The sequence below is a fragment of the Cannabis sativa genome, chromosome 9 (assembly GCF_029168945.1).
Source record: "Cannabis sativa cultivar Pink pepper isolate KNU-18-1 chromosome 9, ASM2916894v1, whole genome shotgun sequence".
Lineage (NCBI taxonomy): Eukaryota > Viridiplantae > Streptophyta > Magnoliopsida > Rosales > Cannabaceae > Cannabis > Cannabis sativa.
This window is the reverse complement of record NC_083609.1, coordinates 33,128,847-33,148,975: the sequence shown is the minus strand read 5'-3', so window position 1 is coordinate 33,148,975 and position 20,129 is coordinate 33,128,847.

The following is a 20,129-nucleotide window of genomic DNA, read 5'->3' as shown; positions in this document are numbered from 1 at the left end:
CACCTCCAGAGTAATCACCATCTCATCAGCAGACTTTAAGCACTAAGGCAAGTCTAGAAATCTGATTTGCTGTAGTCTAAGAGTATTAAATACACCCTTATCGACTAACATGAAATTCCTGGATTAATCTGATACCTACTCATTACTCCCTCTCAACAGTAGGTGTCTGGTCTAAGGCATACTAAAGCATATATGAGACCTCTCACTGTTGATTCAAGGAATTCTTTCATGGCTTTATCTTTTCTGGAATAGTTGAGACTTTTCCTTAGATAAATAAAATCTATGTCTAGAAGTCGAAAAGCTTCTATAGATTGCCATTGGAAAAGAAAATGCTTCAGCATCTTACTAAAATAAGTTGCTTGCACTAGAGTAAGTAAATTAACCAGGCATACCACAAGCCATAGGTTTAGATAAACTCAAACCTATAATACTAGGAACATGAAGTTTTGTTAAGCCCATTGAATAGACTTATTAACGAAATTTCCTTTCTTGTCCTTGTAATAGAAAACTTTTGGTTGTTCCATATGAATGGGTTAAACTATCAATGGATTTTAGCAACTGGTGTCTTCCAAGTCATAACAGGGTGAGTTCCTTAAAACCCACCCACTACGACAAAGTACCGTGAATTTTGTCTAAGAATACGAAATGGTATTAAACTCTTCGGTTGTGACAAAAAACAACAGAGGCAGTGGGATCATCTTATATATAGAATAAGATGATTGAACACTTTTGGAATCAAGAAAAATATATATCTCCTTTATTTGCTACTTTATTTCCAGACTTAGTCATTTTCTTAGAAAAGTAGTATTTGTTTAAACAAACACTTTCTTATCTAATGACTATGGGATGGTCCACCCCTAATCACTTAGAATAGCTAACAAACATGCAAACCTTGGTTAACTGTTCTAGCTTTTCTTAAGATTACGATTAGGTCATCCATGAATCTAGTAATGGTTTACACTAAGTACACAACCATTCCATCATTGTGAAATTTTCCTTTTACTAGGGTATTCCCTTAGAAGAACTTAGGCAACAATTAGTAACTAATCATCAATATGCAAATTGAATTTCTAGGGAGGTAAGTTTGGATATAATTCAAAAAATCAACTTAATGATCTTTGAACTGCATATTGACCAAATATTTCTCCACCCCTATCAGTTCGCAAGATCTTTAACCACCTTACCTTAATGGTTTTTCACCATTGCTAGAAATTCATGAAATTTTTCAAACATTTCAAATTTAGTGCTTAAGGTAAAATCTAGAGTGGTCGTTTTAAGAACATAACGAAAAACTCATATCCACCCCTGAATGTACATCCATCTGCGGATGAGATGATTATACTTTCAGTGGATATAGGCATATTGACTCTTTGCAGAGAATGATCTTGTCAAAACCACTATGAACAAGATACAAATGCCATAGATACTAAAATGTGGTTGTGTCTTTTTATGACTTAGGTTTAGTTACAATAAAGAGTTTTAGAATAGTCCAGGTGGATCCTTGTCACAGAATACTAAACTCATATTCCATACTTTAACATACAGTTTGAATCCATTGATAGAAAATGGATATTAATAACTTAAGAAAGTTGAATTGTATTGTATTCTGGAAATAGAAATATAAAATTTCTATTGGGAATCTAAAATTTAAAGTCAAAGACTTAAATTTATACCAAATATACACGAGTAATTCTTCTTTCTTGGACCACCACTACTAATCTAACTTTAAGTTTGATTTGCCTAAAGTAAACATATACAAGTAGGAGATTCTAAGATTGAGGATTGTATCATTTCGGGATAGAATCTCGAGAATATAATCATGTGCGCCATTCAATTTCTTAAGAGAAAATAGATTGACATTATATGATTTATAAACCATTCATCCAATGATATATTATTTAAGCTAATTCGAAATGAATAAGCTAAGAGAAATAAGGATAATTTCGAATTTAGAATAAGAATCCAACGATGTCCCGATTAGCGAGAGTCAAAATTATTCTTATTTTTTAAACTTCTTGTTTCATATTGTAAATACTTGTCTAAGATGTCATCTATTGATGAATAGCTAGATGTTGCATTTACAATATTTATCTGTCGAGATCTAATACTATTATGTTTGTTTAATGGATGACAATCCATTAGGGATTTATCCCATTAAAAAAACAAGCCAAGTTAAACCAACAATGAAGATTCAAAATTTAAACTACATTAATAACAGAAAATAACATGGTTCAATATAAATTCACACACAATTCAGAAATTATTAAGCATTTAGCAAGTAGGAATGACAAGCAAAAATACTAAAACATACAATCCTAAATAATTTCCAAGGTCTTCAACAAACTGATATCAGTGTCCCGTTTAGGCGAGAGTCAAAGATACCATCAATTGAATAGAGTTGTCAGCTCATCTAAAATGATAAACATTCTAGCAACCTTTTATTCGATAAAGATCAGAATGCAGCGTTGTCCCGTTTAGGCGAGAGTCGAGGCCATTCTATCTTATGAGCTTCCACCATTGTTTCATACATTTGCAAACCCTATTAAAGTCGCCACCATTAGGGTGATCCATACTAAAATAAACACTTACAAATAGTACTTATCTTTCGAGATTCTACGACGTTAAATTGCTAATGAATGTTCCTCCATTAGGGAGGATTACTCACTAAAACAATAACTATGTAGAACCAACAATGGAGATCGAATGTCCTAATAATAATAAAGCTCATTATTTAAAATGTATTTTCTTCTAATATTTATTTTAATCAATTTATTTTTAAATATGTATATTTATTTAATTAAAGGTTCTAATTTAGAATGAAAAATTCTAAATATAAATTTTAATTTAATATTTATAAAATTATACTTAGATGGACATGAAAAATAAAATGAATTATTTCCATCTTAGTAATAATTTTTTAATAAATATTTAGAAAATTATTCAATTTAAGTTGTATCAAAATTAATTTAAATTAATTTACAACTCAAATTTAATTTTCTATAAATATATATTGCATTTCGAAAAATTAAAGTATATAAGAATACAATTTTCGAAAATGCTCTAAAATAAAATAAAATAAATCCTGAAAAATTATTCTAATTTTATGTTGGCCCAAAATTAATTTTCAACAAAAATATAATTTTCTGATTCAATTAAATATTAAGAAAATTTCAAATATTTAAGTATCATGATTAAAATCAACTTAAATATTAATTTTCTATTTAATTAAATATCACTAGAAAAATACTTCAAGCAAAACAGATTATATCTATCTAGACTTTCATTGACTAATTAATTCATTTTCTAATTATAATATATTTTAGTTCATTTATTTTTAATTAATCATTCAATGAAAAAAAATCATTGATTTAAGTTGGTCAAAAAATTAAAAAAATAATTTTCAACTTTAATCTATTTTTCAAATAAAATTCAAAATTTTCTGCATTTAAGAAATGCAATTTCGAAATATATAAAATGATTAATAAATAAAATGAAATATATTTTGAAAATTATTCAAATTTCAGCTGCTTGAAATTAAAATTTCCAACTTAAAATAATTTTCTATTTAATTAAATATCATGAAAATAATAATATTTAAGTATTAAGAATGAAATCAACTTAAATATGTAATTTTCAATTTAATCAAATGTATTAAATACAAGAATTAAATAATCAAGTATATAAGAAACTTAATTATTAATTCTAATTTAATAGTAGGAAAAATATTTTATAAATAAGTTGGTCCAAAATTAATTAAAATAAATAATTAATTTTCCACTTAAAATATTTTCCTAATTAAATATTAGAAAATATAACTAGTATTAGAAATAACTATCTAGAATATATATCATTAACAAAGTGTTTTTCTAAAATTAACTTTAAAATATTAAATGAAAAATAAATTTCATATATTTTAAAAGTTAATTATGTTGCTAATTCAATTTTGATTAGGTTAGACTAATATAATTAACCTAATACAATTATTTAAATAAGGCAAATGGGCCTTCACAATTGGGGTAGTTCATGTGAGGGAGGGCTGGGTTTAGTATGTCGTACCCACTGCTATTGGCCCCCTAACTCTCACACAAGGCCCAAAGGAGAGGAATTTAACCTTTAAATAAATAATTGTTATTCATTGAATAAGCCCAATTCTAATTGGGCCTAAATAAAATTATTTATGTCAAATTTTATTTTAGCAACCTAGTCCATTTACTTAGTAAAACTTAAATGGGCTTTCTATATGCATCTAAGCCCAAAAGCAAACATATAGGCTCACACAGGTCAAATGATTTGGATGGGCCCTATCGTGTTACTAGGTTTACACAGATGAAAGAAGTACAAAATTTACCTGTTACAAATTATTTATAGGATCTATTGACAATTGGACTATGATTAAAATCAGATCATTGGATCTGTCAACAAGTTAATCATAGCAATTTAGATCAAATAAATAATATGTTTGTTATTTTTTTTTTGAATAAACAATAAAATTAAACAAACATTGTCCATATAACAGATGTGAAATAAGATATTAATATAATTAAATTATTTTTTTTTTAAACTAACCAACTAAATTTTGAAAATTTAGGGTTGTTAAAAACCAACCCTTAAATATCTCAAAATTTAAAATTCAAAATTGAAAAACTAATTTAAAATATCTAGGTTTATTTGAATTATTTTTATCAAATTAAGTTAAATATCTAACAAGATAAATGATTTGAAAAAAAATATCTTCAATATCATTTTCAAATCTTATAATTTAATAAAATTAAAATAATAAAATAAACCAATTTTAAAATAGATGTGGTTATATAATTATTATTTTAAGAATAAAATAATAAATAAATAATAATTATCCTAATTATATGTCAAAATATCTCAAATTAAGCATAATTCAAATTTTTACAAAATTATTTAAATATTTAAAATATAATTTATAAATTTCTAATAAGTAAAATGATATAAAAAAGGTAAAATATCATTTTTAAACTTATAATTTATGAATAATTAAATATTTAACAAAATAATAAATTTTTGAATTTGAAAATATTATGGTTAGAATATCTATAAAAATATCTAGGTTAATTTCAAATTTATTAATTATTTAATTTGTCATATAAGATAGTTTTAATATAATATTTCATATAAAAAAGATAAAGTTATCTTTTAATTTAAAATATGTTAAATATCAAAATCTCTGATCTTATAATTAAATAATATATAAATATTAAAGAAATTAACAAAGTTTTAAATATCACCATAATTTAAAAAATAAAATAATTAATTTTTAAATTTAAACCTCAAAATATCAAAATTAATAATAATCTATTAAAAAATAAATATTAATAATTTAAAAAATGATATTTAATTTTAAATATATTAAAAATAATATATTTAAACGTGATGCCGAGAAGGAGGCTGCATGCAGCCTCACACGCGCGCGCGCACGAGGAGGGATGCAGCCTCCCTGACCGAGTTTTCTCGGTCAGATGAAGCATTTGGGCAAGGTGGGTGCAGCGTCCTGGAGCAGCTGGTGTCCGAGCGATCAGCGCCTTCAGACAGGAAATTGTCTCAAGATGCGCGCGCGGATTGGCTTGTTCGAGGGCTGTCTCGTGCGATTGAGCACACATTCAACCCTGATTTTCAAACCTTCATATGTTTTTCAATTTTTATTCGAATCGAGTTCCGTAAAAAATAAAATTGCTTAATTTTTTACAAGGAATCCAAATAAAATAATTTCAGAAACAAAATACAATTATTTTCATGGAAAAATTTTGTAAATCACATATATTCATCAAGTAGCACATAAACCAACATGAAACCATCCAAATCAACACAAATCATCATCAAGTAGCACATATTTCATGAAAGTAAATCATTACCAAGGCTCTGAGGCCAGTTGTTGGAAATATTTTATCAGGATCTAGATTTACTACCAAGTATGTTTCATTAACATCCTAATATGAATTTCTAAAACAATGAAATAAACACATATAAAGTTTAGGAAACCTTACATTCGGTGCAGCGAAATTAAATGACTCCTTCCGTTCATATCTCTAGCCCTTGATTCCTTTCTGTAGCACAGCATTATCAAGATCTGAACCTGGATCTCTTTCTCTCCTTCCTGAGTCTGATTCTCCTTCTTGTTGATTGGATTCTTCACAATCTTCCACACTATAATTGAGATACCACTTGATGTGTGTGGGCACTCACTCTATCACTAAAGGTTGAATAATATGAAGAAGAAAAGAGAGGAAGAGGGTGGCGGCTAAGGTATAGGTAGAAGGCTTAAATTTTTCTCTGAAGGAATGAGATGCATCATCTTTTCCCTAAAGCCATCACTACCTATTTATAGGTAACCACCTAGGTTTAGGTTAGAATTAATTAGCATTAAAATAATGAAAAAATAAATGGTAAATTGCATTAGTGTGGCCGGCCATGGATTGTGGATTGGGCCCACTTTGCAAATTTGACATTTTGTCATTTTTCCATCCCATTTTCTCAAAAACGCCAATTTTCCAATTTAACCACTTAAATGCACATTCCAACTATTTAATAACTAAAAATTAATTATTAAATAATATTGTCATTTAATATATTTATTAATTAGACATATAAAGTCTCTTAATTAATAAATAAAATTAAGAATCTCTTTTCTTCACAATTTTGCCCTTGCTTAGTGAAAATTCATAAACTAGACATAGTCTAATTTTATAATTATAATTGATTAATTAAAATCAGTTATCTGAGTCTTACAAGCAGTATGGTCTCAACTAGTATGGCAACCATGGGCCTACATAACCAAGCTTCCAATAAGCAGACCAAGAATTTACCAAGTAAATTCACTGACTTATTAATTCCTTGTTGCATCCACGCATAGAATTTAGAATTGCACTCTCAGTCATTAGAACGCTCTATATGTTCCACAATATAGATACGCTATTAATTATCCATTGTTATAATCCCAATAATCAATGATCCTCTATAGATGATCTACATTGCATAGGGATAAAATTACCGTTACACCCTTTCAATGTATTTTATCCTTAAAACACTTGCCACCTATAAATGATATTTTAGTGAACTAATATAGTCACTAAAATGAACGTTGTATCATTTATCTCTATTTAGCAAGCTCGAAGGAAATCATCGTTTCACTTCTAAATACCTATAGAAGCTATAGATTCCATATCTATGTTTAGCGCTCCCACTCAATTGCACTATCATGTTCCCAAAATGTACGTATCACCTTGACCCAAAAGTAGGCTTAACTAACAAATCAAAGAACATGTATAATACTCTTGAGATCGAACCTAATATCAGGATTAAGATCATTTGATCTAGGATCAACTAGGTGATATTGAATTGAATAGATATTAGGGTAACTTTATCATATCTAATCAAAGTTCAATATCGGTCCCTTCCAATGTATACTCCATACATCCGATACTGGTAAACTTTGCCAATGCCCTGGAAAAGACATAACACTTATCCAAGGTGTAAGCATACCTATCACTGTTTATCATGCCAGTCTAAATCCAGTGAACTGACAAATCAGAGAATTAAACATTCGAACGTATAATCAAGATTATATTCTACTGTGCTGACAACACCATAATCATTAACAAATACATATGTTATGGACTTAATAGAATTTATACATTAAATATAATCATGAAATAAATCATGTGAACCATGCAACATAAAATGTTATTTTTGATCTTTATTAAATAATAAATCTGATTATATTGAAATGAGTTTTATTTAGGGCACAAAACCCAACATTTTATGCCCTAAATAAAACCCATTTCAATCTAATCTGATTTGTTATCAATAAAAGATTAGAAGTCATTTATGTTTACATGTTGTTCTCATGATCATGGTTTAATATATACAAAATCTGTTAAGTCCAGAACATAGTCATTTACAATTATAGTGATGTCAACACAGTGGAATGTGATTGTGATTATATGCTTCAAAAGACAAAGTCCCTGTTTCATCAGTGCATCGGATTTACCCTGATGTGATAATCAGCGATGAAGTATACTTACACTTTGCATAAGTGTTATGTTCTTTCTTGAACATTGGCAAAGTATGCTAGTACGAATGTATGGAGTATACATTGGACTGGGACCGATATTGATCTTGGCAAATGTAATACCCGGTAAAAATATACATATATTTTAAATTTTATTTGTTATACAATTTGTGTGAGAATAAATATTTATTTATTTCTACTAATAGTGAATAGAGACTATTGCTTAGAATAGTATTGATAGATTTCTAAACATAGTTAAAATTATAGTAAGTGTCAAGGTAAAATTATGGTATTTTTACGAATTAAGATAATTACTCAATTAAAGCCCAATATGAAAGTCTATTAGAGTTTTATAGATTATTTAGTGGGTTTAATTTATTGTATGGGTGCATTAAATAACATTATAATGGAATTAATGTCACAAAAATTCGTAGGTTTTGATAAATTCGTAGGATTAAAAAACTGTTTTACTAAAATGATCATATCTAGAGTTTTAGAGCTCTGATTGAGGTGATTCCAAAGGCGCTGGAAAGATAATTCAAAGATCTATAAATTTTGTAGAAATAGTTATATCATAATTCGGAATTTTTCTAGGTGAAAACTGAGCCTAAAGTTACGAAATAAAGGGCTTACTTTTAAAATTTAAAAATTAGATATTTGTTGATTTAATAATATTTTAGCATTTTATTATATATTATTATTTTTAGTTAACCTAAACCTATCAGAATACGATATCTCCTAATCTTTTTTATCAAACCCTAAACTATCATAGTTTTATTTTTCCACTCCAAATCAATTAGTCAAAGCCTCATTCTTCTTCATGGTTGCTCCTCTCAAACCTTCCACAATTCTTCTTATTTTCTACCTTCATTCTTAAAGTTTTGGATTTATAATCAAGGCTTGTGAGCTTGAGACATCAAATAGAAAGTTGTGAAGAGGTATGAAATATTTTCTTGCTCAATAATGCTAAATGTTATCTAGGGTTCGGACCTATTATATTTTTCGTTTTCAGAAAAAAAAACAAGTTTCAGTAAAGTGATGATATCTCTCTTGATATTGATTTGTTTTTAGAGATTTTTGTATCGTTGGAAAGCTTATTCGATTTTCCATCAGTTTTATGAAGAAACTTTTTGTTAATTCGAAGTCATACTATGTCAAAAAGTTACTTTTGTTTCAATATCATGTGATTCATTTCTAGAATCTTGTTCTTGCAAAACTGTTTTGGTAAAATTGTAACATCTCTTTGAATATAACTCTAATTTAAAAGATTTTGGTATCATTGGAAAGGTAATTTAATTTTCTAAAACTTTGATGAAGATGTTATCTTCTAGTTCTGAACCATTCAATGTCAAAAGTTTTTATTTTTTCTAAGTTGTGTAATTCGTTACTCCACATTTCCTATAATTTTTATGAAGACAACTTTCACTGAATTAGTATAGTTGTTGGTCAAAAATAGTGATCTTTCTGCTGTACTGTAAGAGTACAAATTTTAATGTTAGGGCCTTGAACCATGTGTTGTTATAGGTAGTAATGACGAGATAACAAATCTTAAGCAGCAGGATTTGAGGGTCTTATCCTCAACAAGAAAATTCATTGAGGTGCTTGGAGTAGCAAGAAGGTGTTCTTAATAACTGAGGTAAGAAGAGTGGACATCTGTGCACAGGGTGTATGTTGAAACATACAACTGTATTATGGGTTTGTATTTACATGTTTTATGGTAGATTGTTGTTTTATGCTAATGTTATTAGTGTGTGATAGTGATAAGGCTTTTGACTGTTTGTGTGATGATAGCACTTATAGGATAGGTTTTCTGTTGCTGGTGTGAGCATAGCACTGCAGGATATATTTTTGGCTGCTTGTATGGGTTTACTTGCAGGTTATCCTTTCATGGGTGAGTACAACTTGTGAAAAGGAATTGCCCTATTGGATGCCGAGTGTGAGAACAGCACAAGGCAGGGTAAGTTACACTTCATGTCTGATCAACATGAGTGGGAGTAGATTATCGTATGTGAGGACAATGTGCGATAAGATACTATGTGTTATGTGTGTGAGTATAGCATGCGTTAAGATTACACTGTGATATGATGTTGTATTGTATTTAAGAATAATATGTGATATGACATGTTGTTATATGTATGCAAGTATGGTATGAATTGATTTGATGTTGTGATATTGTTATACTTATGACTATGTTATCTGGTTGGGGGGGTTATGTCCTACATAGCTCTTCTTACTGGGCGTTAGCTCACGGGTACTCTGTGTGCAGGTAAAAGGCAAAACTATACAGTGAGGGTGGCGAGCTCGAGGCATGGATTACATGTTAGGGGATTGTCACGATGTTTTGGTTTAAGAATATTTCTTTAAAGATTATGGCTCGATTACTTTTGTAAAAATTAATGTTTAAAAATTTGTAAATGAATCAAGTGTTTTTGTTTTAAAATAATGAGATCTCATGCTTTAATTGTTTTCAATAAATTAGTTTATTATTTTTATTATAAATGGTTTTAAACGGACTAGCGAGTGTGACGTCTCGGGAAATCGGGGCGTTACAATATGGTATCAGAGCAATACGGTCCTAAAGGATGTGGTTGACCCTAACATGTAAAGTTCATTGCCACGAGACGAGCTCGACTCACTGTACTGTAAGTTTTGGTCAATATGTTCATGTTAGTTTTACATATTTTATGTTGCGTTACATCTTCAGTGTAACTAGAAGTTTTCTTTGTGTTTAGAAGAATATGTCTTAAAATTTTATGGGTAGGATTCGATCAATGAGATATTTTTGGAAGAAAAAAAAAATTTAAGAAAATGTTTCAAGGTATTGCTATATTACGTAATTTAAGTTTGATTTTCGATAAGTTGTACTTATTTTCATAAATAAGGAGCATAAGAAGAGTATTTTTCAAAATGAATTGTGTTATAAGCAGATTGGAATAGAGTATGTTAAGAAAAAAAAAGGAATTTTGTTGTTATATTAGTATTTCTAACGAGAGTGTATATTTCAGGTTTAATAAATTAGACATATATAACTATTGGTACGTTCTTAAGTTTGATTTTTTTTAAGTGTTAATGGATAGATAATTTTAAGCTCTACTCTACTTATTAGAAATAATTAAGTTGAATTTTGGTTAAGGGTGAAATCTAATCATTAAGGTTATAATAGAAGAACAGATTGTGACAGTCAGTAGTCCCGTGATACGTAAGGGGATATACCGGGTAAGCTGTGCAATCCCACACCGCTTGGGGAAGGTCAAGTGTGATGATTCTTAGGCTGTGTAGGTATGGGACTACACAGTTGAAGAGGGCTTAAATGGATTGATTGGTACTATCAGTAGCCAGAGTAGTGTACTCGTGTATAAGAGTCATTCATTCTGTGGGTGTAAGGGCCCAATGGAGACTTGAAGCGGGGGCGTTACAAATGGTATATGATTAAGCGAGTAAAAGAAAAATATATATGAGAATTGGATTAAGCGATTTTTGTTCTCGAGTCATTCTTAGAAAGAGTGATTTTGATAGTAAGTCTTATTCCTATTTCATTAGTTGGATGGATTAGTAAATGTTTCTTTTATAGTGATATGCATGTAGCTCATTCCTGGGAGTATGTTAACTTGTGTGCTTCTAAGTCTATATATTGGCTAGCTCACATGTGTAAGAAGACCTTTAACGATCTTTAGCTTACATGTAGTTTATGTAATTTATAGAAGACATATGGTCTGTTTGAATGACATCGGTTTGTTGATGATATATTAAATCGTTATGTGTAGGGCAACATTCTTAATAATTATGCTACGAAACTATAATAATGGAATTGTAGCTTTATGGAGGAAATTAAGTAAAAAAAAAAATTAACATTCAATGAAAGAATGGGAACAATTAAAGAGAAGTTTGCATAAGTTCTTCTACCCTACTCCTTGTTGTTTGTTATTTTTGTATTGTATAATGTGTTCTCAAGTGGCATATTAGGATGTTCATAAGAGAAGAGTTTTTTTTTTTATAAAATTACGAGCATGTTATTGAAAAATTTATGTATTTAAAGCACGTATATGTAAGTATTGTGATGGAGTATGTTTCGTTATTTAAGTAATATATAAAGGAATAACAATACTTAAATTAGACTGTATATGTTATATGTGTTGTAGTTTGACCAATAAAATAAAAGTTAAGTACATATTTGTTGGTCCATAAGGTAGATAAGGAGGTCATGTAATAAGTGGTGACAAACATGAAGTCCCTCGTGTATTTGGTAGTTAAATTTCGAGGACGAAATTTCTTTAAGGAGGGTAGAATGTAATACCCGGTAAAAATATACATATATTTTAAATTTTATTTGTTATACAATTTGTGTGAGAATAAACATTTATTTATTTCTACTAATAGTGAATAGAGACTATTGCTTAGAATAGTATTGATAGATTTCTAAACATAGTTGAAATTATAGTAAGTATCAAGGTAAAATTATGGTGTTTTTACGAATTAGGATAATTACTCAATTAAAGCCCAATATGAAAGTCTATTAGAGTTTTACAGATTATTTAGTGGGTTTAATTTATTGTATGAGTGCATTAAATAACATTATAATGGAATTAATGTCACAAAAATTCGTAGGTTTTGATAAATTCGTAGGATTAAAAAACTGTTTTACTAAAATGATCATATCTAGAGTTTTAGAGCTCCGATTGAGGTGATTCCAGTGGCGTTGGAAAGATAATTCAAAGATCCATAAATTTTGTAGAAATAGTTATATCATAATTCGGAATTTTTCTAGGTGAAAACTGAGCCTAAAGTTACGAAATAAAGGGCTTACTTTTAAAATTTAAAAATTAGATATTTGTTGATTTAATAATATTTTAGCATTTTATTATATATTATTATTTTTAGTTAACCTAAACCTATCAGAATACGATATCTCATAATCTTTTTTATCAAACCCTAAACTATCATAGTTTTATTTTTCCTCTCCAAATCAATTAGTCAAAGCCTCATTCTTCTTCATGGTTGCTCCTCTCAAACCTTCCACAATTCTTCTTATTTTCTACCTTCATTCTTAAAGTTTTGGATTTATAATCAAGGCTTGTGGGCTTGAGACATCAAATAGAAAGTTGTGAAGAGGTATGAAATATTTTCTTGCTCAATAATGCTAAATGTTATCTAGGGTTCGGACCTATTATATTTTTCGTTTTCAGAAAAAAAAACAAGTTTCAGTAAAGTGATGATATCTCTCTTGATATTGATTCGTTTTTAGAGATTTTTGTATCGTTGGAAAGCTTATTCGATTTTCCATAAGTTTTATGAAGAAACTTTTTGTTAATTCGAAGTCATACTATGTCAAAAAGTTACTTTTGTTTCAATATCATGTGATTCGTTTCTAGAATCTTGTTCTTGCAAAACTGTTTTGGTAAAATTGTAATATCTCTTTGAATATAATTCCAATTTAAAAGATTTTGGTATCATTGGAAAGGTAATTTAATTTCCTAAAACTTTGATGAAGATGTTATCTTCTAGTTCTGAACCATTCAATGTCAAAAGTTTGTATTTTTTCTAAGTTGTGTAATTCGTTACTCCATATTTCTTCTCAGAAATAGTTTCAGTAAAACAATCATAACTCCCTCAGTTTTAACTCATTTTTAATGATCTTTATATCATTGGAAAGATAATAAAATTTCCTATAATTTTTATGAAGACAACTTTTACTGAATTTGTAAAGCCCGCTTAGTTAATTTGGAAATTAGCAGTTATTTATGTTAATCAGGAAATTATTTATAGCTATTTAAATAATTTATCATGGATATTTATGGAATTCAGATATGCATAATTATGTCATCAGCAGTTTTTATATTTCGCATTTCCGGTGTCCGGTATTTTGGAACGCGGCGTTTGGCTCAGTAGAAATCACAACTTAGTATGTTAGTATTTTGGGGACGGGTTTTAGACATTGGGAATGTCGGGAATGGCCGGGAATTTAGAATGTCCCAAAAATACCCCTTTAGTGGTTATCTTGTGGTTTTAGTATGGAGGGGCAAAATGGTCTTTTTGCCCCAATGATATTTTGTCTTATGTGATTTTAAATGGAAATTAAATGTTAATTTTAATTATTTTCTTGGCTGAAATGGATTTAATAAAAGGGTTAATATGTGCTTGAAAATCCTTTTTTCTTTCTTTTCCAACACTTAGAAAAAAATAGAAAAGTTTCAAAATAGAAAGCTCTCTCTCTTTTCCTCTTTTTCGGCTGAGCTTGGGGATTCAAAGCTGGGATTTTTGGTTGGTGATTTCTTGTGTTTTGGCTTGATCATAGTGATTTTAGTTGAGGTAATTCTTGTCTTGCTCTTCTATTTAGTTTTCTTGAATTTTTGTGAAAAATTGGATGAAATGCATGTTGGATTTTATGTTGTTGTTGCTGCTGTAATCTGGTAATTACTTTGTGTTTAAGCATGTTAGTTTAGGGTTGTTTTGATGCTTGATTACTAGGTTGAGCATGCTAGAAGTTTATATGTGAAAATATGTGATTTTGAGAAGAAAATGCCATGTTTTGTTTCTGTGAATTACTGGAGGTTGTTGTTTGTTTTCAGAGGTTATATTATGCTAGTTTAGGTTGATTTTAGTTGGTTTGCATGCTGGTTTTAGTGGTTTGCTCAAGCTTGAGTTTGGAACTCAAAGCTTGAGCTCCAATGGTGAAATTTGCTTGTGAGGTTTCTGGGTAGGTTTGAGGCCTTGGAATGGTCATTTGGGACCTATGTAGGAGGTCTGGAAAGTTTGGGACCATTTGGGTTCGAATTGGTCAAGATATGGGAATTTTTGGTTGCTGCCTGCGAGGAACCGGAATTCCGGTTGAGCATCCGGAATTCCGGATGGGGGTTCAGATTTTCCCAGAACCGGAATTCCGGTTGGGCAACCGGACTTCCGGATGGGGGATTTTTCAGAACCCTAGTTTTCCTCGTTTTTGGGTTTTTAGGGGTATTGCCATGCTTTTTATCGATAGGGAAACTTTTAGTTTCGAGTTTTAGTCCCCGGGAAGTGATTTAGCGTGTCACTTATAGCGTTGTGATTTTTATGGTTTAGGAGCCGCAATCCGCCGTTCGGCTTCGGTTCCGGTCGGGTTGACCGCACACCCGAAATCGAAATCCGAGTAAGATTAGTATAACAAGATGCATATGTAGTTTACATGTTTAGCGTGCATGTAGGAAGCCTGTTAGTTTACATTAGATATGTATTTAGGCTTCGAACCACCCAACCCCGTCACGTCGGTACGGCCGGAGTATGACCAAGCCGGAGTATGACCGGCTCGACCGATCAGCCGACACGGTTGGTGGTTCGAGGCTATTGACCTATCCCGTCGGTACGAGCTGGAGTATGACCGACGGCGGAGTATGACCGGTTCGACCGATCAGGAGGTTACTTGTCAATAGTGCCGTCCCCTGAACGTTCAAAACTCAGTACCATGTTGGACATGGCAGTAGTGCTCAGTACCATGTTGGACATGGCAGTAGCGGGACTCAGTATCGTGTTGGACACGGCAGTCAGTTTTATGTATGATATTATTATGCTTTTCTTACTGAGTCTGTCGACTCACAGTTTACGTTGCATGTGTAGGTAAAGGCAAAGCAGTTGCTGATGGACCGTGAGCGAGCTTATGGGATTGTACATGTCGGGGCGGTTAGGCCTGGAGCGTACGATCCTCGGGACAGCAGGGCTGAGATTTTTGTAACGGTCGTTAGATGACCTCATTTTGATGTAAAAATTGAATAGTAAAAACGTTTGTAAATATTTTTATAAATCGGGATCCCGAGACTTTTTGGTAAAATGGTTTATAAGTTTAATGAAAAAGCAAAATTTTAATTAATCACGTTTTTCCATAAACCTCGTTGATTAGCAACGAGCTGCACAAGACGTTTAAAAATCACGTAATACGCCTAAGATAGTTAGGGTGTTACAATTTGGTATCGTAGCCGCTGTGTTGTCTTCCGAAGATCGTCACGACATGTACAATCATCATCGGCCAGCTAGCTCGGTTCACGGTTCAGTAAGCCTTTATTGCTTTAGTAGTTTATTTTATTCAGTTATGAAAAAGAAAAGCCTGTTAGGAAGCATGTTAGTAGCCTGATAGTAGAATAGGCGCATGTTTCATTTCTAATTTCCAAATTAAGCGGCATTAGTAAGCTCGCCTTGAATACGACCTGATATGCCAACTCTTGGTTTCGCAGGCGGTTCTAACTAGATGGACGCCAGGCGGACTACCAGGAGTCGAGGCAACTCAGTGGGGTCGAATCAGGGAGAGGGAGCTCGGTTTCCCCCACCTGCTAGGGGCCGAGGTAGAGGTCCCCGAGGCAGGGCTCGTGGTCGGGGTGATGAGAACCCGCCACAGGCTGCCCGAGCTCCCCCGGCCGATCGGGGAGCCCCGAATCGGGAGTTGCGGTTTGCGGAGATGCAAGCCAGATCGAAGAGCAAGACCTCGAGATTCGAGAGGTTGAGACGACGGGGTGCTCCTGCCGGTTCCGGTGCCGGTAGTTCCGGTGGCACACCTCGCTGCCCGGGCCGAGATGGTAGTGGCGGCCCACATTGGAACCTTTATATGAGCGGTTCGGAAGCAAGCACCTCCGTATTCCCGGGAGGTCCGGATGTGTCGAAAGCCGAGCGGTGGCTTACGGTGATCACCGAATCTTGAACTTTATGGGTGTCACCGCAACGACAGAGTGGTGTGCGCCACATTTCGGTTCCTGGGAGGATGCCCTGGTATGGTGGGACATGGTGTCTCGCATTCACGATGTCACCACCATGACTTGGGAGAGGTTCCAGGAACTTTTAAACGCGAAGTACTACAACGAGGCGGTTAGAAGCGCCAAGAGAAAGGAATTTGTTCACCTGACTCAGCGGGAGAACATGAGTGTCACTGAGTATACAACTCAGTTTGACCGGTTGGCGAGGTTAGCCTCGGGTATTGTGCCGACCGACTTCGGCGGAAAGGAGAAGTATCCGGACGGTTGAATCCCAAGATCGTGCATGACCACGATGATTACCACTGACGACAGCACCACCTACGCTCAGATGGTGGAGAAGGCACTGCGAGCTGAGGGCGCAGTGGGGTGTATGTCAGATTCAGCCAGTACTCCGGTTGGTGGCGGAGCTCCTACCCCTCCTGCATCAGGATTTAGCAGGGGGAGTAGTGGTTCGGCCATTGATCAGAGGAAGAGGGCACCCACTGCTTCCGGCTCAAGTCGAACAAAAGGTTCGGGGGAACCGCAACGAGAGGGAGTCGTCCTGGTGGTAATGAGACTCGCTTCTCCTATCCCGAGTGCCCTAGCCGCAAGAGGCACCATCGGGGAGAGTGCAAGGGGCGGGGATGCTTTCATTGTGGCATGCCCGGCACTTCAAGAGGGAATGTCCCCGGCTCGGCCGGAGGCACCGAGAGCTCCGGCGATACCCACTCCAGCCGGGGTATTCGCCATCACGCAGCCGATGCGGATGCCGGCCCATCGGTTGTTACAGTCGGATTCTTATTAACGACTCGCTTTATTCAAAGGTCGTTTGATTCTGGGCTACACGTTCTTATGTGGCGGCCGCAGTCTTTAGTAAGTTGGGTAGACCCTTTGATAGATATGAGTCGGGGTTTGGAACCACATTACACGGCGGAGAATTGGTTATCTCCAATAGGTGGATTAGGTCTATGCCGATCGGGATAGATGGTAGAGAGTTAAGCGCTGATCTGATAGAGATGAGCTTAGTCGAATTTGATATTATTTTAGGAATGGATTTCCTATCTAAATATTCGGCGAGCATTGATTGCAAGAGGAAGATGGTGGTCTTCCAACCGGAAAGTGAAGAACCGTTCGTATTTGTGGGTTCGGTTCAGGGATCTCGGATCCCGGTGATCTCGGCTATGTCAGCGAGAGAATTATTGCACGGTGGGTGCTTAGGGTTTCTGGCCGTGGTGGTGGACACCACTCGGCCAGACACCATTCGGCCAGAGGACATCAGCGTGGTTCGGGAATTTTTGGACGTTTTTCCCGAAGAACTTCCAGGGTTACCACCTCAGCGGGAGATTGACTTTGTGATTGACTTGGCACCAGGGGTGGATCCGGTTTCTAAAGCCCCGTATAGGATGGCTCCAGCTGAACTTAAGGAGTTAAAGATTCAGCTCCAGGGGTTGCTTGACATAGGGTTCATTCGGCCCAGTGTGTCACCTTGGGGAGCCCCGGTTTTGTTCGTGAAGAAGAAGGATGGTTCTATGAGGATGTGCATCGACTACAGAGAGTTGAACAAGCTGACGGTGAAGAATAAATATCCATTACCTAGGACCGATGACTTGTTCGATCAGCTTCAGGGGAAGACGGTCTTTTCTAAGATTGATCTCCGTTCGGGTTATCATCAGTTGAGGATCCGAGAGGAGGACATTCCAAAGACGGCTTTCCGCACTAGGTATGGACACTACGAGTTCCTGGTTATGTCATTCGGACTAACCAATGCTCCTGCAGCATTCATGGACCTGATGAATAGAGTATTCAAGGATTTCCTCGATATCTGTGTGATTGTGTTTATCGACGACATCCTCGTGTACTCTCAGTCAGAAGAGGAGCATGAGTTACATCTTCAGATGGTACTGCAACGACTTCGAGAACATAGACTCTACGCCAAGTTCAAGAAATGTGAGTTCTGGTTGTCTCAGGTGTCCTTCCTAGGGCACATTGTGAGTAAAGACGGGATCAAGGTGGATCCCGGAAAGATCGAATCCGTCAGGGATTGGCCGAGACCGAAGACAGTGACAGAGATCAGAAGCTTTTTGGGATTAGCTGGGTATTACCGTAGGTTCGTGGAGGGGTTCTCCAAAATTTCAATGCCCCTAACCGAACTTACAAAGAAGAATCAGCGATTTATCTGGTCAGATAAATGCGAAGCTAGTTTTCAGGAGCTGAAACAGAGGTTGATTACTGCTCCGGTACTAGCTTTGCCTTCGGACAAGGAGAAGTTCGTGGTCTATTGTGACGCATCCAAACAGGGTTTGGGGTGCGTATTGATGCAAGCCGATCGGGTTATCGCTTATGCCTCCCGTCAGTTAAAGGACTATGAACAGCGATACCCGACTCATGACTTAGAATTGGCCGCAGTGGTTTTTGCACTGAAGATTTGGCGGCATTACTTGTATGGTGAGAAGTGCGAGATCTATACCGACCATAAAAGTCTCAAGTATTTCTTTACTCAGAAAGATTTGAACATGAGACAGAGGCGTTGGTTGGAGTTAGTGAAGGATTATGATTGCGAGATCCTCTATCATCCCGGAAAAGCCAATGTAGTGGCCGACGCCCTGAGTAGAAAGGGGCCCGGGCAGGTAGCTAGCATGGTTCAGATCTCACCTCAGCTAGCAGAGGATATGGTCAGGTCCAGCATTGAGTTTGTGGTAGGTCAGCTACACAACTTAACGCTGCAATCTGATCTGTTAGAAAGAATAAAAGTTGCTCAGACGACAGATCCGGAGTTAGTGAAGATCCGAGATGAGGTATTGGCTGGTCAAGCCAAGGACTTTTCAGTGTCAGATAGTGGGATGCTTTTGTATAAAGCCAGGGTTTGCGTCCCGAACAGTGTGGACTTGAGGAACGAGATCTTTGAGGAGGCTCATTCTACCCCATATTCTCTGCATCCCGGCACCACCAAGATGTACCAAGACTTGAAACCGTACTTCTGGTGGAACGGTATGAAGAAGAATTTGGTAGAATTCGTATCGAGATGCCTCACATGTCAGCAGATCAAGGCTGAACATCAGAGACCAGCAGGGTTGTTACAGCCTCTAACCCTACCAGAATGGAAATGGGAGGATATTACTATGGATTTTGTGGTCGGGTTACCTAGGACCACGGGTATGTATGATTCCATCTGGGTAGTGGTGGACCGATTTACGAAATCTGCTCATTTTCTGCCGGTCAGAACGACGTTTACAGTGGATCAGTTGGCAGAGTTATATGTCAGGGAGATAGTGAGACTTCACGGGGTACCGAAGTCTATTGTTTCGGACAGGGATCCGAAATTCACCTCCAAATTTTGGCAGAGTTTGCAACGGGCAATGGGTACAAAGCTAAAATTCAGTACAGCATTCCATCCTCAGACG